The 24,063-nt window shown below is 30.7% G+C and overlaps 1 long non-coding RNA gene across 1 annotated transcript; it reads right to left on the bottom strand.

The window, feature by feature from the left end:
* Nucleotides 1-19,266: 19,266 nt before the first annotated feature.
* On the bottom strand, nucleotides 19,267-22,001 carry LOC107841346. The gene is made up of 2 exons (XR_001665394.2): nucleotides 20,004-22,001; nucleotides 19,267-19,875 (listed from the first exon to the last, which is right to left on the bottom strand). It is a non-coding gene; the product is annotated as an uncharacterized LOC107841346 (long non-coding RNA).
* Nucleotides 22,002-24,063: the final 2,062 nt, after the last annotated feature.

Here is a 24,063-nt window from a genome sequence, read left to right as displayed (position 1 = left end):
CGCCACGAAAAATGGGTCCTAGAGTGTCACACGATGCTTGAGGCTACGAGTAGCCCCAAGCTAACCCTTTGAGCCATTTTCGTTCATTTCAACACAAATCAACGGGGCTTCCATAAATAACCCTCAAATATCAACAGAGTAATCATCATCCAAGAATAAAAGAGTTGCAGAAACATAACAAAATACGACTTATTAGTCAACTCCCTACATCTATACTAGTCTGACAAGCCTCTAAGAGAATCAATAAAACCAGCGAGCTATTGAGACATGCCCCAACTGACTCATACTCAGTTATCAAATGTAAAAAATTCCGTGAAACCAACATCAGACATCACGTCCTCGGAACATGAGGACTCACCACAATAGAGGATGTAGAACAGCGTGCCCGAAGAATCACTGTCGAACCTGGAACTGAGCACCTGAACCTACATTTCGAGAAAATGCAGCCCACATCCGAAGATGTGGGTCAGTACCATAGAAAGGAACCGAGTATATGGGGGTGTATGCAGTTGTATAAACATCATCATCATAAATATTTATAAGAAATATGCAGGATGTATGAAAGAATCAGATAGCCTGATGAAAATCATCATAATCATGAGAGGATAAAATAAGTACAATAACACATGTGAGTCATCATATAATTTGTCAATCACTTTCAGTTCATTAAGAATATCAATTCTCATAATGTAAATATCATTTAAATCTTTCGAAAGAATAACTTTCATATTTCCACTTTCAAATCACTTCACCATTCACCATAGACACAAGGAAACACACATACACTGGGAGATCCTATAATCGACATAAATCATGTGAGCTACATGAAGTCCAACGTACAACCCACGTTGGGGAGAGCTGTCCTATCCTTGCCATCGGAGTAGGACTATCGATATTAAATCCATACAAACTAGTGATCACTATATAAATCAGCCTCAACCTCACTCCTACGGGGGCACGTAGTTCTCGGGAAGTAAGGTCGCTTTATACCTCCCACTCGGTGCTAAAGATTTCTCCTGAACTTAGCTCAGATCATTTCAAAGACAATCCACAATAAAACAATTTCAGTAATATATAAATATACATCGGGAGCCATCATGCTTTCCATCTATCAAAATCAACCACGTTGTGGATTTCTTTCACACTGGAGTTCAAAACAACTCCATTAAGATCAAAAGGTCAAATCATTCAAAATATCTCAAATATTCAAAATCAACGTGCTTATAACACACACTTTCTCAAAAAAAATATAATTTTCAATGGGGATTCACGACCCAAATATCAAAATCATGATAAATATCGTTCAAGATTCATGCTTTATATCTCCACACATGTAAATTCATCTTTCAAAATCATAAACATCAAGATTTCATAATTATCATTATAAGATATGGGTTCATGCTTCAAATTCGTAAAAATCAAATAAAAATCATGCCTTTGTAAAAAAAAATACTTTTGGGCACAAGAACGAAAGAGAGTTCTTGTTGAAAAACCCCACATACCTTGAATGATAAACTTTAGATCGATACTCATTTTTTAGATGTTAATCGTGCCTTTGAATGATGGTTCTTGGAGTTCTTGAACTAGGAACTTGGAATCTTGAATAAATTTGCAGAATTAATGGTGAACTTTGGAGGTTCTTGAAGTTGGATGTAGGAGCTTAGGGTTTTCTTTTTGAGGGAATTTGATGAAATATAATATATAATGCTTCTAATAGGCTTTAATATAGGGTTTGGACGAATTTTGGGTGAGGGGGAATAACCAAAATGCCCCTAAAAATCAAATAATTCTCGAATCTGTCCTTTGGTGGACTGTTTTGATAGTCTGAAGTAGATCAATCATAACGTTTTACTCCGATATCCAAATTGGATGAAACCAATTTCATTAGAAAGAGGACTCACATATCTTTCCATTGATATATAGTATCTCACCCAGATTATTGTGTACGAGGAGTTATGATCGTTTGAAGTTGATTCAAAAATTCGCTTTTGATAGGATGAAGTAGATCGACCATAACTTTTTGCTCCAATAGACAAATTGGATGAAACCAATTTCATTGGAAAGAGGACTCGCAGAGCTTTTCGTTGATATATAGTAGATCATTCAGATTATTATGTACAAGGAGTTATGATCGTTTAAAGTTGGAGAAAAAATACGCCAGGCCTCAGTACTTTTTCTCGCACGTTTTACTGTTCACTACTATTTACGGTTCGATCGAAATGTTCATAACTCGTCGCTCGGGTATCCGTTTTGGATGATCCACATATCGTTAGAAATCTTATTTGATTCTCTACGCAATGGTGGGTCATAATCTAAGACATTCCGCACGAAAAATTTATAATTCATTCTAGAAGATAGAATCCAACATGTTTACGCACAAAATTTCAACGAAAAATTTTCCGGGGTATTATATCATCCCCTCCTTGGAAACATTCATCCTCAAATGACGCTAGACATGCCAAGATTCGATAGAGAATAGAGCATACAGCTGAAACCATTCGTTAGACTCATCACCGCATCGTTTCTCACTCCGAATGCAACATAGAATGCATAAATTCAAGAAACTACAGCTGAACACATAATAAATGACAGCTGAACTGCTGTAACTTTTATCAAAAGTGCATGATTTAGGAAAGAACGTTACCTTCGGCTTGATCGGAGTTTGTGGAAAATAGGTGCGGGTACTTGGATCGCATATCCGCCTCAGCTTCCCAAGTTGCACCCTCAACAAATTGGTTTCGCCACAACACCTTGACCAAGGGAACTTCTTTGTTCCTTAGTCTTCGGACACTGAAATCAAGAATCTCAACAGGAATCTCATCAAAAGAAAGATTTTTTTGAATGTCAGCACTCACAAAGGAATCCACTACCACAGCATCGCTAATATGCTTTCTAAGCATGGAGACATGGAATATTGGATGAACAGAGGACAACTCGGAAGGCAAATCGACCTCATATTTATCTCTTCCCACTTCCAGGTGGGAATACTAAACTCTTTCATCATACCACCAGGTCTTTGGTGTTCAACCTTAACCTGTTGGCATGTTGCACACTTAGCTACAAACGCTGCTATATCTTTCTTAATGCCACTCTACCAATAGATTTCCCGCAAGTCTCGGTACATCTTGGTGGCACTAGGATGAATAGAATATCGCACCCCGTGTGCTTCAGCCATAATACTCTGTCTCAGATCATCAACATTCTGGACACACAATCTACCCTACAATCTCAACACACCATCTCCCCTTTGGGAGAAAACGTTTACTTTTTGGTCCTTGACTGACTCCTTCAGTCTGACCAAACTAGCATCTAAGTATTGTTTTTCCTTCACTTCTGAAACCAAGGAGCATTCGAAACTACTCTGAACCCCTATACTACCTTCAGCAGAGTCAAACAACCTAACCCCCAATCTAGCCAAACGATGTACATCACGAGCCAACTCTTTCTTACCTTCTACCACATGCGAAACACTACCCATGACACTTTACTTAGGGCATCCTCCACAACATTGGCCTTGCCCGGATGGTACAGCACACTCATATCATAGTCCTTTAATAATTCTAACCATCATCTCTGCCTAAGATTTAATTCTCTCTGGGTAAACACATACTGCAGACTCTTATGATCAGTGAAAACATCAACATGGACACCATACAAATAGTGTCTCCAGATTTTCAAAGCAAACATAACAGCAGCCAACTCAAGGTCATGGGTGGGGTAATTTTTCTCATGGGGTTTCAACTGTCTAGAAGCATAAGCGATCACCTTACCCTTCTGCATCAATACGCAACCCAACCCAACTCTCGAAGCATCACAGTACACCACAAAACCATCAACACCATCAGGCAAAGTCAAAATAGGGGCTGAAGTGAGTCGAGTCTTCAACTCCTGAAAACTCTTCTCACAAGATTCGGACCACAAGAACTTCACTTTCTTTTGGGTCAAATGAGTCATAGGAGACGCTATAGAGGAGAAACCCTCATAATCTAAGACATTCCGCACGGAAAATTTATAATTCATTCTAGAAGATAGAACCCAATACGTTTACGCATAAAATATTAACAAAAAATTTCCCGGGGTATTACATGACATGAAAACAATTTTATTTTGGTGTTGGAAAAAAATTAAAGCGCTGTATATATATTTTGTTGATGAATATTGCCTAATGGTTGGTATTAATAATTATGTTGTGCCTAATGGTTGGTATGAATGATGATGTTGGGTGAAGTTGAAATATTTTGTTGATGAATTAATGTTGTCATTATCCATTATTGTTGTGTTAAATGATTGTAAAGTTGATATAATGGTAACACAACATTATCATTACACAATTTCAGTGTAAACACATAGCAGCAGCACGGGGCTTTGCCTAACAATACACAAATTTGCAATTGTAAATAACAACATAGCAACAACACAAGACACTGCAAGTGTAAATAATAACATAGCAACAATACACGACAAAATTTTGTAAGTGTAAACAACAACGTACCAGGAACACAACACAATTTTGAAAGTGCAAACATTAACATACTAGCAGCACAAATGCAAACAATAACATAACAGCAACACAACAAACATCTGAAGTAAGACTACGCAAAAGACACCATAATAGAACATAGTCTGATATATTTAGAGAGGTATAAAAAATTTACACCATAGTCGACCATATCTAGCAACTACTTTCAGTTCATTTGTTGCTGATGAACATAGCAGCAACACAAATCAAAATACATAAAAATATCTTCCTATCCAACCTACACTGTCTCCATCTTCCATTGAGCTTCTTCTCCCGCATCAAGTTATCAATTTGGGCCTCTTTAACCCATAAGTCTTCTTCCAACTCATTGATTTTGTTCACCAATCTTGGAATGATAAAATTTGATCTTGGATCCACTTTTTCTTTGTCCTTCCATAGAAAATAATTACATCTTTGAGACTGAATTTTTTTTTAGAAATCAGGACATTATTATAATTTGAAGATAAATTGACAGCAAAATACAATGTAAACTATACACCACATAGTAGGGGCAAGACCAAAATCTTCTTCCCGGATTTGACTTCGACCATGAGGTTTGCAAGTCAACCAAAATACCATGTTTGCATCTCACAACAACATTGATCATTGGATCTGATTCATCCATACAAAGCTTATTCAATTTCGAATTTGTCATTTCATGAATTCCAACAAAATCGTTCATCAAATTAGAACCCTAAATTAATAGTTGAACCAAATTACAAATTAGGATTAAAAGCTAAAAAGTAAGTTAAAGAAAGAGAAAAGAAAGAAAAAAAATGCTGGAACATGAAGGAAAATAGTGGAGAAAGACATGGGTCATATAAAAAGAAAGAAGATGACCGTTGAAAGAGAGAGAGAGTAATTTTTCATATTTATTTCATTAAATAAATAATAAATGACGTGTATAATACACGTGGAAGACTGAACTTTTAATTTTGGACGTGCTGGGACTAAACCAACGCGCCTAGAGTGGGTGTTCTCACCTTCCTTGCTAGCTCAACATTTAGGGGGTAATAAATATAGGAAAAAATAGATCAGGAGGGTAATAGGTCTAATTGAAAGGTTGAGTGTGTAGTTGGAATTTCAACTATAGGTTGAGGGGTATTTGACCATTCTCTCAAAAAAGAAATAAGAAAACCATGGGATACCACCAAATTGGAGGTTCTAAAAATTGAGGTATTCCATGGTTACCAAATCATGAAAAGATACCATACCATACCTTTTCTAACAATCAAAACAAACATAATTCCCTTGAAACTATGCCATACCATACCATGGGAAGCCACCATCCAAACAGGCACTTGAAGTACGTACTCTGTGGATTCATTCCAAATTTCCAATGGTAGCAACTATTTTTTAGACCATTACTATTATAAAACATTTATGCCATTTCCAAGGAATGGCGCCCCAAGGACTTAGGTGTTTGAGGTTCATAATTTGTTGTTGGTGGTTTAGATTTCAGATATAATAATTTTGTTTAATATTCTTAAAGAAGGTTTTATAGATATTTGTGATTTGGGACATCGCTTGTTTCATTTATTGAATCGAGTGCTGACCTTTAATGCAATAGTAGTATAAGGTTCACTCAACGGATAGTAAAAATTGGATGCCATATCCTAGTTTGAGGATGGTTCGAGGGCATGACATCAACATCAGCTTTATTTCTTCAAATTTGATTAACTTGGTTCCAATCGATTCAATTCAGTTAATAATCTAATAATCTTATTTCTAGTTGAGAAACGATTAAGAGCAGCATATAATCATGCTCTCAACGGTTACCTCTTCGTGAAAAGTAAACATGTTTGACGTAATATGTCACATTATTCCGATTTCCAATTGAATTTGAGTTTTACTCAATTTTTTACATGAAAATTGAAAAAGAAAATTCAGTAATCTACAATAACAGGTTAGCTTTAGCTCATAATATAGAATATTTTGTCAATTACAACACTTCTTTTCAATTATGGTTACTGCTAAGCGTCAATTTCATGAAAGAAGAAAGTAATTATTTATTTGATTTAGGCCCCAATTTATTTCTTTCTTTGTTCTTTGGAGGGGCGGGGGGGGGGGGGGGGGGGTTAATTTTTTTTTCAAAAAAAAAATTAGTTATCGGTTCAGTTTTCGTTCTTCTTACTAGGTTATTGGATAAACCGATAACCCACTAAGAATATATTAATTAGTACTTTACCCCTACTTATATTGTATTTCTCTTTAATTTCTATAAACCTATTCAATTTCCTGAAAACCTATTCAAGCTTGAAGATTCTTGTAAATCAAACCACATCATGTAGGAATTTGACTGCAACTAACATTCAGTTTCTTTTCATGTTAGTTGCTACTATTTTTATGTTTTGAGTATTTTCTTATTGGTTAAATAAAAAATCGAACTGTTATGGACTAAAATCGCTAGATCAAAAAATTGATAAAAAAAAATCTTATTGGTTTAATCAAAAGTTGATAAATCGAATCGATAATACATAAAATCGAATTGAATCGACCAATGCACACCCCATATACATGAGTTATTAATACATTAAGGGGTCGTTTGATAGGATGTATTAAAATGTCAATGCATACATTAGTTTAATGTGTACTAGTATTACCTTGTTTGGTATGCCTTTTTACCCTATGTATAGCTAATGTTTGCATTAGTTATACACTCTATTGTGTATTGAGGTGTGTATTACTAATACCTCAAAATCCATGACATTAATAATGCAATGAATTTAATGCATGCATTAACATGCTTAAAGATCCTATTACCCCTCAAAAAAATTTCCACATCCTTTCCAACATATATATTGAGGGTATTATGTAAAGATTTTTTTTTTTTTTTTAGAAATTATGTAATTTATGTTTTTTTTAATACATCGAACCAAACACTACATAAGAAAAATACAAGCATAACTAATGCAAGTATAACTAGCACAAGCATTACTAATACACCATATTTTACATTATTCTTATACACTCTACCAAACGACCCCGAATAAACATGAATGAAGACAAAGTTTTCCTTAATTAATAAATCCAATAAAATAGTGGATAGAAATTATATTATCATGACTAATCCTAATATTTACTAATTTTAGTATTACTAATGCATCATATTCAATAAGATTTTTATATATCCTGCCAAACAACCTCTTTGATAGAAAATTAATTGCAACAAAAGTGAAAAGAAGAGACTCGCAAGTGTGGAATTTTTTCTCTGTATTGAAACCGCAAAATTCTTTGTTACAAGTAGGGGGTGTACATGACCAGGTTGGTTCGAATTTTTAAATACCAAACCAAAACATTTACGTTGAGCTTTTAAATCTATAAACTAAACCAAACTAATAAAATTTGAATTTTTCAACTTTGTGTTTTCTTGAATTTTTTGAGTGTTTCCCAATAAAGTCTTCGTACAAACGTATTATTAACTTGTGCCTTAAATATTTTTTAGTCCTGGCAAGATAGATGTAATGACCCCCTAGTTCATTTCTCGATTCCTCGTGATTCTGGCATTTCAAGCCTTCCCATAGCAACTTTAGGTCATTTATGAGTTATTGAAACTATTAGTTCGATTATCAGACGGTTCATTTGGATTTTAGGCGATATCTCTATTTTCGTATTGTTTTGTTGTAGTTTACATGTGATAGATGAATGTCGGTCAACTTTGAGTAAATTTCTATGCAGAGGTTAGGTTTAGTTGTATTATTTTGATATCTCTATGATTGTATTATTTTGTTGTAGTTTATATTTGATAGATGAATGTCGGTCCGCTTTGAGGTTAGTGTAAAGGTAGGTTTAATTTTGTGATGTCTCTGTTATTGTATTGTTTTGTTAATCAACTTAGTTCACCTGCCAGTTTACACGAAATCACTTGAATAAAATTATATTATTTATTAATTCAATAAAACTAACACAAGGATTCACAAGTCTAATAAAACATGTTCTTACCTTAATTTATCATCATACAGGTCTTTACTTAAAGGTTAACGTCAAAACTATTTATATTATTTATTTACCATAAGTCAAGACACTCTTTCAATATCAACTTTGATAGGCTCGAAACTTTTATTGAAAACTCCTTTTCGAATATTACAACATATAATCTCAATAGTCAAATCTTTATAAAACTATTCATTACATTCTTATTATTTACTTAAAATTTTTAAAAATTTAGTACTTTTTAAATTTTTCTTATCCTAACATTTTTATATTTATTTCAGGACTTTTCAAATCTTTTTAGAATCAAATTTAGTTAATTTAAAATTATTAAACTAATGAAAAAAAAATTTAGTTATCATTAATTCTAATTACTTTTAATAATAAAACGATTTTACCATAAATGTATTTTGTTAATTTTCAACTCTTAAATATTAGAAAAATAATGAAAAGACGATTTTAACTAAAGTAGAGACATTTAATGAAAAACAAAAAGTTCAAATGATATTTTTAAGACCCTTCACACTTTTAATATATTATATAGATTATAGAATATAGATTATAGATTATAGATAGATATGGATTACAGATTATAGCTTATAGATTATAGATATAGATATAGATTATAGGTATGTGTATTGTTTTTGTGAAAAATCTTTATTCGATACTAATGCATACATGACTAATAAAAGATGTTAGATGACCTTGCTTTGATTGGGAGTCCTTATAACGAACATAGTTTGGATGAGTAACTTGTCTAAATTACAATTTTCTTTTAGTAATGAAGTAACTTTGTGCTAAAACAATACAGTAGATATCACTTATCACTTATTAGTCTTTTTCTACTTCTCACTTACCAATTTATTAGTTGTTTCAGTCATAGTGGTACTATTTATGTTAAGATGTTTTAAATTGTCATTTATTATTTTTCTTAAATTTAAAATTTAAAATCTATTAAAATTTTAATTATTATTAAATCTTTTATTATTTGAATCGTATTGAAACTCATAATATGTAGCATTTTGAAATCAACTATTCTAAGTAAAAAAAATTCTTTCTGAATGTTGTTTAAATTTTTTATTTACTGTTTTTTTAAAATTTAATAACTTAAAATTAACTAAAATTTTAATTATTTTTTTTATTTGAATTATGCTGAAACTCCTAATATGTAGCAATTTGAAATCAATTAATCAATTAAATTTTTTATTTCTAAATATTATTTAAAATGGTTAACGTCTTTAGTTAAAATACACGTGCAACGCACGTATCCTAAACTAGTATATATATATATATATATATATATATATAAAGAGAGAGAGAGAGAGAGTAGTTTAAATTGAAACTAACTTAAAATATATATTAATTTTAATTTAAATTATTTTAGAAATAAAAATTAATAGTAATTAACTCTATATTGTTAACAACTTTAAGGGTATTTCAGACATTTTGACAGAAAGAAAGTGATTAACAACACTTGTTTACCAAACACATCAACAACTTTTTTCAGTTTTAGCACTTTTATCCAAACACGTAACTGCTTATTTTTAAAATAAGTTTCAACACTTTCAAAAGCACTTTTCAAGAACTTTTTAAAAGCCAATTTTTTTAACTTATCCAAACGGGTTCTATATTAATTAATAATTAATTACTTCCAGCAACAATAATAACATATTCAGTATTGTCCTACAAAGGGAGATCTAGAGAAAGTAGACGATATGTAGGGGTGTTCATGGTTTGATTTTTAACCAAACCAAACCGCAATCCAAACCAAACCGGTTAAAAAACTCGATATTTCGCTAGGTTTGGTTTGATTTGGTTTTGAATTTTAAAAACCGATATTAATTTGGTTTGGTTTGATTTTACTCTAAAATAATCGACAAAATAACCAAACTGAACCGATATATATATATATATATATATATATATTATTTATGTATTATTCATAAATACAATATAAATATTTGTTACATTTTATGTTTTAATCATGATTTAACTTTAGTCGTAACACATTAAGTTATGTCTTCATACAGTTGATAGTACCTTATGAGATTCTAAATGAATTTCACACTTTGAATGACAAATGATACTAATTGTGAAAATAATATCTTGTTGTATATTGAAATTTATAGCTGAGATTCATTAGACTATAGACAATCACTAATTTTAACTTTCTTTTTAAACCTTGTTGAACAAGAAGTTTATGTGTTCACCTTTTGGAGGGTTTATCATGTCATTCTGTTAAATGTAGTTTTAAAATATTTTTTTAGAAGCGTTCATATGGTGTTGTTTATAGCTTTGCTGAAGTATAATACTCAGTTGACATCTTAGTTTCAAGGTTGAGATATAACACTCGGTTAACATCTCATATGTTAGATTGGAATTGTTTTCTTAAATTTTCTACTTTTACCTTTAGCTAAAGTTATAAACCAAAAAAACCAAACCAAACCAAACTAAACCTATAAGAACCAAACCAACGATTATTTTTTTGTTTGGTTTGGTTTGGTTTGGTTTTAGATATTTAAAAACCAACTAAGTTGGTTTGGTTATGATTTTGAGAGTTGAGAACCAAAGTATGTCACCAAACTAAAAAAGTTACCAAAATATGTCATATATTTAAAATAGCACCAAAATAGGCTTAACTCACAAAAATTGTGAGTTATGCAAAAAATTTTTAACGGAAGACAACAAATGCCGTGAACTGTTTTTGGAAAGTATATAACTCACAAAAATTGTGAGTTATCTATTTTTTTTTGTACATAACTCATAATTTTTCTGAGTTATACATTTTATTTATTTTAACATAACTCACAAAAATTGTGAGTTATCCATTTTTGTGAGTTATCCATTTTTATTTTAACATAACTCACAAAAAGTGAGTTATGTACATAACTCACAGAAATTGTGAGTCATTTTGGTTTAATTTATACGTTTTTCTTCTATTATATAACTCCATTCGTAACAAAAAAAATTTCTCCTGGGTAGCAGTTGCAGCTGCCCATAATAGGTTGTTTAGTCGGACACTTTTGAATGCCCTCTGATAATTCGCCTTTAAGTACTTTAAACAGTAATGGTGATAGGCAAATGGAGCCCTCAGAAATTCAGTCAACGACTCATCGTCACTGATAATCCATTTTCCATAATTTACCATTCCTTTTAATGAGAAGGAATTTGGATACTGTCCGACTATAAATAAATCAAAATCATTACTTTTTATTTTCATTCTTATAAAAATTGATTCTACAAATTCTTTGTAACCAATTGAAATTGGATACTTCACGTTAGACTTGGGGGACATACTATAATATACTGTATTTTCCTCGTGAATAATTATAGTGCAACTTTAACACGTTCAAAATTCATTCTCTAAGATTTGATTAAGTTTTGAAAAGATAAATTGAGTTTGAAGAAAATTGAAAAAGAAGAATTGAAGTTGAAGAAGAAAAACTGAATATGATTAAGAAGAATTTGAAAAACTTATACAAAGAATGAATGCATACGAGTGTTAAATAGGAAAATTTGAAAAGTGTATAACTCACTTTATTTGTGAGTTGTGCATTCTATTTTAACATAATGTCACACTCCTTTTTCGCCTAAAGTTCGGAGTCGAAGGATTTTTCCAATTAAAGTGACGGTTTTGGATAGGGATTAATTTATTTACGGAGTCGCCACTTGAAATTGAGTTATGGTGTTCCAAATCACCTTTTTGAATCCCTAGTCAAAAGAAAATCTCTTTGTTGGTCTGCGAAAACAAAAGACCGGGTAAGGAATTCTGTTGATCGAGGGGAAGGTGTGAGGCACCCCACGAGTCCCGTGGTTCTAGCATGATCGCTTTCATTGACTTATCTTGACTTAAATTATTTTGAATAAATTATGTTAAGGCCTAATTCGCTCATTTTTTAATGTCTAATAGCTGTCTATAACTCTTGTATTAAATCGGTGAAAATTAATTTCTTAGAAAAATATTTGTCAAGGTACATGATTGCATTCTTGATTTTTTAAATATCTCGGAAAGATGCATACGCCGCATTCTTAATTACGATGAATATATATTAAACATGCCTAAATTTGCCTAACATTACAGGTTTTAGATCGTGACTTGTTAACTCGTAACCATTTTAACTATTCGAGACGCTATTTAACTTTAATAATAAAATTTTGAGCAAAATTCATTTAAACGCGATTAATTAATTTGACAAAATAATTATCAAGATTTATTAAATACACTCTGAAATAAAAATAAAATGCAATAAATAAATAAATAAAATTTAAATAATAATAAGAAATATAATTAAAAAAAACTAATCGTATTATGCTAGTTTTCATTATGATCTTACAGATCTATTTTTCTAAATTGGTGCCAGCACGGAGCATTATGAGACCTTTAAACATGAAAGTTTTAGAAAAATAATAATCTTAATACTCTTACTCAATCCAAAATTTCAATTTTTTTTTTAGAATTTCAAACAAAAATAACACAAAAAATTTAATATTGATCAAATATTAATATTAAATCTTAGATAAGAAGAAAAAAATAAATAATATCCAACATTATAAAATTCAATAATTCTTCTCATGTTTTCATATAAAAATTAAAAAGAGTCCAAACACAATACAAATACCAAAACCACAAATAAAACATAAATGATCAATGTAGCTTAAATTTTTTTTTTTTTTGGTAGAACTAATTATAATTATTTGTTATTGGTTTTGATTTGTTTTCCGTGAATTTGACCGGATAGACACTTTAAATCACAAAAACCAAGTCAGATCTATCCATTTCTTTTACTATTTTTTTAAATCAGACAATATCATACGCACTGTTTTTATAACCAACACAATACAAACATATAAATATCAAGTAATTTGATTGTATAAAATTTAATATAAAAATTTACGTAATCAATCAACTATATACACCGAATAATGCATAATCTTTACTTAAATATTTTTTATTCATCATGCTTGTTCATAATAAAGTCTACAGAAACAAATAATTCATGATTGAATAGAACCTGTGATGAAATAAGAAATCGACACCAAAATCGAAACTTAAATGGAAACCCGAAATTCAACTTTTGTGCTTTTGTTTTCTCTCTTTTTCTGATTTGTTTTTTTTTCTGATTTTTTTCTCTATCTTTTCTCTCTTCTCTGGTTTTTCTGATATAGTGTAGGTATACATACAGTATCTGATTATGTAGTGTCTAGTTTTTGTCTGATACAGCGTACAGTGTGAGAATAGTACGTTAGTTGTACTTAAATAGGAGAATTTGGGAGGGAGTTGTTTGGATAGTTTAGGATTCAAATTGAATATTATCCTTTTTTTTTTTAAAAAAATTTAGAATAAATAATAGTAATAATAAATATTTATTAATTTTTATATTTAAGAAAATATAATAAAGGTTTATAAATATCCTAAAAATAATACAATTAAGAGAGTACTAAAACTACTAACTTATTTATTTAAAAAGAAACATATTTTTTTTTGGTATTATTTTTTTTTAAATTGGAATAAAATAAAATAATATCCTAAAATTAATTTCATTTAGTTATTTATTTTTTAACAAAAACTTTACTGAAAATAAAATAATAATTAAAATAATATCGAATCAAATATAAATATTTAATATCGAAAAATATATATATTACACTCGGAGAGGGTCAAAAATCACGTGTCTACACATAACTCACAAAAAAAGACTTATGTAAATAACTCACAAGAAAAGTGAGTTACGTACATAACTCACTTTTTTTTGAGTTATATAATAGAAGAAAAACGCATAAATTAAACCAAAATGACTCAGAATTTTTGTGAGTTATGTACATAACTCAATTTTTTTGTGAGTTGTGTTAAAATAAAAATGAATAACTCACAAAAATTGTGAGTTATGTTAAAATAAAAATGAATAACTCACAATTTTTGTGAGTTATGCTAAAAATAAAATGAATAACTCACAATTTTTGTGAGTTATGTTAAAATAAATAAAATGTATAACTCACAAAAATTGTAAGTTCTGTACAAAAAAATGGATAACTCACAATTTTTATGAGTTATATACTTTTCGAAAATAGTTTACGGCGTTAGCTAACTTCCGTTAATTTTTTTTGCATAACTCACATTTTTGTGAGTTAACCCTATTTTGGTGTTTTTTTTTTTTTTTAAATATATGACATATTTTGATAACTTTTTTAGTTTGGTGGTATAGTTTGGTTCTCAACTCTGATTTTGACCAAGAATTGACCCAAAACGACCATGAACACCCCTAACGATATGCAGACCTTACTTCTATGTACATTAGAAGTGAGATAGAGAGAATGTTTTTAATAGGTTAAATCTGAACAAGAATAATTTGAAAAAAAATGTAATAAAAGTACAAGAGACAATATATAGTAATAAAATAATACATTAGATAGTATTAGAATAATACAATAATTATAAAATAAGAACTGCAAGAGATACTAGATAGTAATAAAATCAAAGAACAAATATTACAAAAGTATTACAGTACTACGACTATTAGTAAGGGCAATACTGCAATGCATTCTCACCTATTAGTATAGACGCACTCTTACCTATTAATCTTCTACCCTAATTCATGTTCTCTGCACCTTTCTAAGGTCATGTCCTTACAACTATGTCATGTCTTGTCTAATCACATATCTCTAATAAATAGTTATTACTGTGTTGATATTTATTTTTTGCATTGATTGATCTTCATAACTAATTGCAGTTTGAAAAATATTATTAGCAGTTTTTTAAATATTGTGTTATGATTTTTTTATGATTGTGTTGTGCCAAATTTATAGGTATTTTAAATATTTTTTAGAACTTATCAATATAAATCACGTTTCATGTTTTTTTCTTTAAACAGAAAGAGTGGAATAATTTTTTTAAAACTATGAACAAACACAAGTTGAAACTTCAATTCAAACTTTACCCAAATCTAATTTTCTAGAGATATTTGCAATCTATGATCAAACACTACCTTAGTGTCTGCACCTAAGTCAAAAAATAATAATTTAAAATTAAAAATAAAAATGGCCATTATTTTCATAAAAATTAGAATAAATAATTTTAAAACTAATTTCTTTTTATTTCTGCCAGTACTCAAAAAGGGTAAATTTGAGTTTGTGTAACAAATAGACAACCTTTTAAACAAAAAGTGCATATTTAAACTTCTTGTCATGAATTTATTATATGTCATAAAGTGGGCAGTTCTTTGGACATATTTTTTCAAAATGATTTCCGTTTATTATGGGGGAGATAATCAAAACCAATCGTAGAAAACTCTTTGATGCTTTTCCTTTTGCTTGCATATGAGTTCTCTCCTAAAAATTGTTGAGAACTCTTTTTGAAGGGTGGGTTGGGGGGGGAGGGGGGGGGGGGGGAAGCAACTACTTTTTGGCAATAATTATTAAACAAACACAACTTGAAAGAGTTTTAATTTTAGGCCATATTTTCCTTCAAAAACGCCTTAAAGTCAAAACATAGGATATGACAAGTGAGTGTTGGTTGAATATTATGTGGTACTATCTGACATTTATTTACTAGTGACTAGTGAAAAGACTGAATCCACTTTTTACCTCCAAGTACTTGCCAATTGAAGTTCCCACCGCAGACAAGCCAAAATATCTCTAAAAAAAAAAAAAATTAGTACTATAATTTTTTTAATTGAGGCTCGTTTAGTTTTTTAAAATTAAATCATTTGCTAAGGACACAAGGTCCTAAGCAGAATCTTTTCTATGAGAAAATTAGTGAGTTGTTCAACCAATTACCCAACTACATTTGATTTTTTTTTTTTTAAATCTTTCCACAGAGTACACAAGAACTATAAAAAAGAATTAGTGAAGCGCCACAAATAATGTTTAAAAAGGATTAAGTGTACAAAGTATCTTTCAAAAAATAAAAAACAGTAAAATAGGAATACAAATCAAGCACTACTAAATATAAAAACACAAGGAGAAATTTTCTATAGAAGACAATTTTCTCTTTAATAAATCTTATGTAATGTAAATTTAAATTGATGTGTGTATCGAATATTAGATAATTACACTTTAAAAAATGCAAGAAACGTTAAAGGAAAATGCCTTGCACACAAAAGAGTATGCATTACGTCGATGCATGTACCTACCATTTTAATATAGCCACTAAACCATATGATTGTACCTTTATCTCTCTGCTAATCCGAATCCTAATCCTAATCCTAATCCTATCTATTAATTTAACTTATTTTGACTAAATTCTGATGGAAACCAATTTTCTTGTCTCATTTTTTGTTCGAGAGGGAGACAAAAAACAACTATTTTTAAAAATAATTTATTGGTGTAAGAATAATTGTGACTTAATTTTTGGGAAGGAGCAGTGGGCTAATGACATACTGCTACTTGGCAGGGATTTCAACTGAATTAATTTTTCACAGAATTTGCAATTTTTTTTATTAATTACTTGACCTAGAACTTCTGAATATTCCTCAAATTGTCTACATGCATGTAAGCTTTATCCTCATAATTTTTAGAACTTAATAGTTTTGTTGAGAATAATTTATCTTGGAATTAGCTATTTCAAGATAAGTTATTTCACATTAAATGGTGGAATAAATAATTCTAAGACTAATTAATATCTCAAACTAAATGCACGATAAAATAAATCTATATTTTATCTCAAAATTATTTTACCTTATATCTAACACCAAACCACTCTACCACTATTTTTTTGTGAGTTTATAATTTTTTTCTATGTTTATTAAAAACTTGTGGTACAATAGAAAGTTAAAAGTATCATCAGATACATAAACTCTAACCGTTCTCTAAAAATCACAACCACAAATCACCGTGTGGCCAACGTTCAACAGGGACCCCTCACCAAATGATACCTCTGGAACCCAGAGACAGACCCAAAATTTCAAGGTTGTGAGTGCTAAAAAAAAATTTTTATAAAAAATAATATGTTGGTGTAGGAATTTGAACCCAGAAAGCTAGATAAAGGAGTCATATCCTCAAGCCATTGCACCCAACCATATGTTTGTTCTCTGGGTGCATTTTAATAAATTATTTCATTTATTCTGTGTTATTTTATATAATTATACCTAATTTATATCGAGTTTAATAGGTATCGGAGCACCCTAAAATTACACATGGGTCCGCCCCTGCCGGAACCGCCTGCTAAAGGGAAATCACAATTGGATGCGGACCACCAACGGAAGCCCTCCTATAGAGAAGTCACATCTGACAAAAATATCAGTCTACAAAAGTTCGCTTATGTTCCTTTCTGTAAGGCAATAGGAACCCAACTTTGTCCCAAAGGAAACTAAATTCTCCTCAATGACGATTTGGCTGAGGCTTCCACAGCTATCTACGAAATTCTGTAACACTCTGGTGCTAGAGAAGATCAAGAGGAAAATTAAGAGCCTACTGAAAATAGATATGTGCACCTTTGCCATGCTTAGAGGACGCTATGATAGGTTTTGTGTCCAAGTCCAATTGCAGGTATCCTTACAACTTCAGTCACGATAGGGAAGCATACGAAACATGTGGTGTATGAGGGTGGGAGACTCCTATGTAAAAACTATGGGGTTCTTAGCCATACAATGAAGAATTGTCCAAAGTCAAAACAAAATGCAACCAAAACAGGTGAACAAGCTAGCACCAGTTGTGCACCAATCGTGCAAGAGGAAGAACGGAAAATAATTGTCTTCCAAAATAGGAAGAAAATCGTATCACCCTTTCAAAAGTCACTGCCAATAGGGGGGAAATTTAATAGAAAGATTCATAACATTAATGGGAAAAAGAGTTATCCTACCTTAAAATCCACGCTAAATATGGGCCATTCACCAACCCCACACACCCATTTCAATTCAAGACGGATAATGCCTTCGATAAAAATCCCCCTTCACCGTCGTGTAATGGGTTATTTGCACTCTGATAATTATTTCGAGCAGAGTGATTTGACAACCACTGAAGCTTCAAACTTCACTCGTATTAATCACTCGTCAATGAAAGCCTCTAATATGAAGAGAAATGGGTCCTTTAAAGACCACATCAGATCTCCCCCAAACCTTTATCAAGAAACCACTCCTCTTCAAAACTAAAAATAATGGAAAATGAATAGAACCAACATGCCACCGAGGAGAACATCAGGCAAAGAATTACCATGGTCATGATACCTCTATCACCGATCCATGTTCCGAGATCTTAGATGGATCTAACATTCATGGAAACCAAGCTAACCTACAAAATACTCCTAGGGACCAACCCATCTCAATTCATGCACAGGACCCAGCCTTACTATCTAAAGTGAGGACGAAACTGTGGAATCAAGCTCTAGAGAACTTCAAAATCCAATTGTGGCTAGCCATATTGATGTAAGTCCAAGAAAGCCCCAATCTGGGAGTGTTATCTATGGTAGAGCTCAACCACATCATGGTAATGCCTTTCTTTTCAGTCATAACACCCTCGAATACAATAGTCCAGCCCTCTTTTAACCTATTATCACAAGCTTGGATGGTACAAGAGATCATGCAAAAACAAGAATCCCCCCTATGCAGGGAATAGAAACTCCATGGAGGGATATAATTCAAACCCTAAAGCGATCAAACAAGGAACTGGAGGGCATCCAATGTTGCATCACGTCCAAATAGTGCTAGTCTTAGACAAAAAAGTCTCTCTTCAAGGAACCATAGATGGAATCAGTGATAGCATTGCTACCACGAAACTTACAAAAATGTGCCCCGGAGATTATGAACCTACAGAAACAGGACATATCCAATGTAGACACATAATTTTATCCCTTTTCAAAATTATTTTTTTAACTATTTTTTTACCACGTTTACCACGTACCTTCACATACATGATAAATTTCATATAATAACAAATTCAACAAATTCTTAACAACTTGAAACAACTCACCTAACAAAAATAACAATCCATACCCCTACCTCCACATACCCCACCCCAATTCACGTTTCTCACACACCCTCGCATCGATACACGCACACTCCTCTCCATCAATACATATTGACAGAAATATACACATACAGACAATTCCATACACAACAACACTACACACAGAATACTCTACACAGTACCTCAGAGAAAATACTCTCACCTTCACACATACTCTCTTACAGACTCACTCACCCCCACAATACACATATACACCCACACTCGCCGAAAAAAGAGAAGACGCACACATAATAAATAAAATACACACATCGGGAACACACAGAAAAGAGAGAGAAAGAGATGAGAAAACCAGAGAGAGAAAGGAGCGGGAGAGAGATTTTTCGGTGAATCCTCGCTGGAGAACGTTACAGCCAGTAGCTTTTCTCTATTTTTAGTCACTGTTAGAACTCGTCGGAGCTCCGACGAGATGAAAGCCACAACGCCAACTCAGACAAACCACCAAGCGGCCGAACGGGACCCATTTTTGCCTGATTCCAATGAGATCCATAAAAAATGAGTGAAACAAGGTCAGTTTGCACAAAATTGGGTGCGGGGTTGTCTATTTTTTCGCGATTTCTATTTTGGGTCAGCAAAAAATGAAAGAAGGGATGCATACCGGAGATGGGGTCTGTATTGAGGTTCGATTCGAGTTTTAAAGACGTGGTTCCGTCCTCTTATCATGAAATTTGGCATATTAAAAAGCTCAGTTAAGGTCCAATTCTCTTATCACTCTCTTTATTTTAATTTTGGTGTGATTGTAGATGATTCTCTCATCACTCTCTTTATTTTAATTTTGGTATGATTGTAGATGTGATTCGATATCATTGTTCTATTTGTTTGGCTGATTTAGTTGATATTTGATGTTGTTTGTATTTGAATAATTGATCTCAATGGTATGAATGTGATGACAATATGAGTTTGGGTTTATATTAAAATATAATTGGGTGGGAATCAAAATTGATGAAGTTGAACGTTGGTTAATTTGATCTATTGGTTGTTGTTTGATTTGAAACGGATGTAATTTTGACAAATACGATACTATCATATCTTAGACCGAGAATTAATAGGAAAATTTTAGGTTGGGTAGGCAAAAGTAAGAATTGTGAATTGTTGAATATTTGAAATATTTGTTGAATGATTTGTCATATCACATTTGACTCAATTATACACATTTAATCGGGGAATGTCCCGAGAAAAATTGTATTTGTTATCAGAAAATTTCCCGTGATATTTTATACTCGAAAGATCAATCATGATCAAGGCCCGAGGTATTGGGTAAAATATAGTGTAGGATAGATAGAATAGTTTAGATTTTAATTTCAGCATTTTCATTTCGGTTTGTAATAAATTGGACTGGACATTAACGTTTGATTTTTTATTTGTTTGATTTGTGTGTTTTATGTAGTTTATTCACTTCATAATGTCTACTAGCCGATATATTCTATAAAACGATCGTGGTCGAACCACGGAATTAAGGGGTGCCTAACATCTTTACCTCGGTTAACAAAATTTCTTAACCGGAAACTCTGTTCGTGGACTAGGTTTAAAAGAGTCAAAATTATTTTGAAAAGGGATTTTCAAAGGTGACTTGGCACACCAGATTTATACCAAGTGGCGATTCTGAGTTCAAATGAAAAAGAATTCTTTTCAAAACAAATTTTATCTTTTGTCACATAATAATAAAAACTTTTTCAATCTTAAAATAATAATCTTTTTGGTAAAAAAAGGGGTGTGACAACTCTGGCAACTCTGCTGAGGATTTTTTAGAATTTGAGTTTATTTATGAGTTGTATAGGCTTAGTTTGACACTATAGATGTATAAACATTTTGTCTATGTTATTATTTGTGTTATTGTTTTATCATTGTGTCTACGTGCTCTTTGTTTACAGTCTTTCTTTATGTATTAGTGCTTTATATCTGTCATCATTTGCATAACTCGAGTCATTTCTTTCGCAACAAGTTTCAGAGTACACGTTGTGTACACGAACTCTAGTTGAGTTATCTTTATTTTAAGAGGGAGAGACGCCGGACATATGAAGTGGGTGGAAAGCTCTTGCAACTATTATCGATCATATGTTTCTCCGAACAACTTTGTTAGTGGACCCCAGCCTAGACCAACCTTTAGGTCATGCTTATCTGCATCATATGGAGGCCTAGCAGGACCCACTTGATCCTTTTTAGAAAACTCACCCTAATTCATTCCTACGTGATAATTGTTGCATCTGTGAGGGTAACAGGGTCATTTGATGGACTAATTTGGGGACAAGCATGTGTTAGAATTAAAGAAAAGTGTGCAGGCAAGGACATGTTGTAAAAAAAAAAAGTGAGTCAAAAAAAAGTTTCGTAGTCGTTCAGAGTTTTTATGGCTTTTATTTTGGGGATCTTTCAAAATTAGCAGCATTTTGCTATAAAATCAACCTTTCATAGCCAAATTTTACATAATTACTATTTATAACCGATGTATTCGATTTATGCCTGATATATTCGGTTTTACAAATAGTATGTATTCATATAAAATATGAATACAATCCCTATTTAGTCGCGTAAAAAATGATAAAAAGAAAAAAATCTCAATCACGCTTATCTCGTTGAACTGAATATTTTCTTTCTTATCACTACCATTATCTTTTTTTATATTTTTATATTTTTTGAGTTTTTCCCATTTTTTCTTCTTTTTTTTTTCTAGTTTTTCCTACTTTTATTTTTTTCTTTTTTGTATTTTTGTTTTTTTCTCTCATTAATCTCTAAGTTCTATTTCTCTTTCTTCTTTTCTTTTCTTCTTTGATTTTTTTTATTTTCTTTTTTGTACTTATTTTCTTTATTATTTTTTTGTTCTATTTTATATTTTTTGTATTTTCAAATAATATGACTATTCGAGCACAAGTCATGGATGATAACGTAGATACCACAATTGTTTATCGTATTTTTAGTCACATCGTCATTTATATTTTTGTATTTTGTTGATACAATTATATTTGTATTTGTATTTTAAAGTTTGGACTTGTATTTATATTTTACACTTCACATTTGTATTTATATTTAATAGTTCGCACTTGTATTTGTATTTGTTAGTTTGCTCCATCATTTATATTTTATATAATTTACACTTGTATTTTAAAGAACTATTTTGTATTTGTATTTTATAATTGATTGTATATTGTATTGGATTATATTTATATTATGGTTTTATTGTGTTTGTATATTTAGATTATATTTGAATTATACTTGTATTTGTATTCTATTTTCTTCATTACCTTTTTATTTTTAAGAAATTATTTTGTATTTGTATTTGTAAGTTGATTGCATATTGTATTTAGTCGTGATTATGTTCAATTTATCATTTGTATACAAACAAGTAAGTGCATTAATTGTATTTTCTTGATTCTAAAATATATAAATATGTAATGTATCATTTGATACAAATGTACCATTTTGTATTTGTATATCAAAATTATCATTCATATTTGTAAATAAACAAATATCACTTGATACAAATATAATGACAAATAAATGAAATAAATGATTTTACAAATACAAATACAATATGTATTTGTATATATTGTATTTTTATAAAAATTTGAGTTGTATTTATTTGTATCAATAGATACAATTCGTATCAATAAATACAAACATGTATTCGTGGAAAGAAAATCAATCGTTCCTTTTCAATAATTAAAAAATACAAAGGATAATTCACACTTGTATTTATATGTTATAGATCGCATTTGTATTTGTATTTTATAGTTCACACTTGTATTTATATGTTATAGTTCGCATTTGTATTTGTATTTTATAGTTCGCACTTGTATTTGTGTTTGTTAGTTCACACAAATGAAAAGGAGAAATTGAAAAGAAAAAAAAGAAAAAAAAAGAGAAAAAATGAGAGAAAAAGAAGAGGACAAAATACAAAAAAAAGGAGAGTAATAGAAAATAAGAAAAGAATACAAAAAAGGAGAAAAAATAAAAATAAAAAAGTGAAGGAGAAAAAATACAAAAAAAGAAGAAGAAAAAAAAAAGGAGAAAAATGAACAGAGAAAAAAAGAGAAAGAAAAAAATGCATAAAAAATAAAAAGAGAAAAGTGAAAAAATAAAAAAATAAAGAGAAAGCAACGAAAAACGAAAAGAAAAACTGAAGAAAAAAAATTGAAAAAGTAAAAAAAAAAAAGAGAATAATAGAAAATAGAAAAAGAGAGAAAATATATGAGAAAGACTATGAATTGTAATTAGAAATAATTAATAGGTAAGAGGGGACTATGAATTGTAATTAATTGAAAATTAGGTTTTAAGTGGTAATAAAAGCCCAATAATGGCTAATCTGGGTAATTTTTCCTATTTTTCATAATCCAAAGTTTCAAAAAGATTTTTATCTTTTGCACTCATTTTTCAAAAACAAAAACGCCAAAAAGATTTTTCTTTTGTTTTTTTTTGCAAGCTTTTATAATTTGAAAATTTCATTTTTTGTAATAAGAGCTTTTTATAAAAGAATTATTCACAAAAAAAGATGGTAGAAGTTTTGTACATTTCATATAATGAAAATACCAAAATAGATTCTTTTTTCACAGTTGTTGGTGTATTTTGGTGTGAAGTATCAAATTGAAAACTCCAAAAAAATTTATTGATGTTTTTCATCGTCTGTCTAGGTCGTGTCTCTCAAGTTGTGGTTTTGTCCGTTATTG

The sequence above is a fragment of the Capsicum annuum genome, chromosome 1 (assembly GCF_002878395.1).
Source record: "Capsicum annuum cultivar UCD-10X-F1 chromosome 1, UCD10Xv1.1, whole genome shotgun sequence".
Classification (NCBI taxonomy): Eukaryota; Viridiplantae; Streptophyta; class Magnoliopsida; order Solanales; family Solanaceae; genus Capsicum; species Capsicum annuum.
Note: the sequence above shows the minus strand (reverse complement) of the source record. Positions and strands in the feature narration are given on the sequence as shown.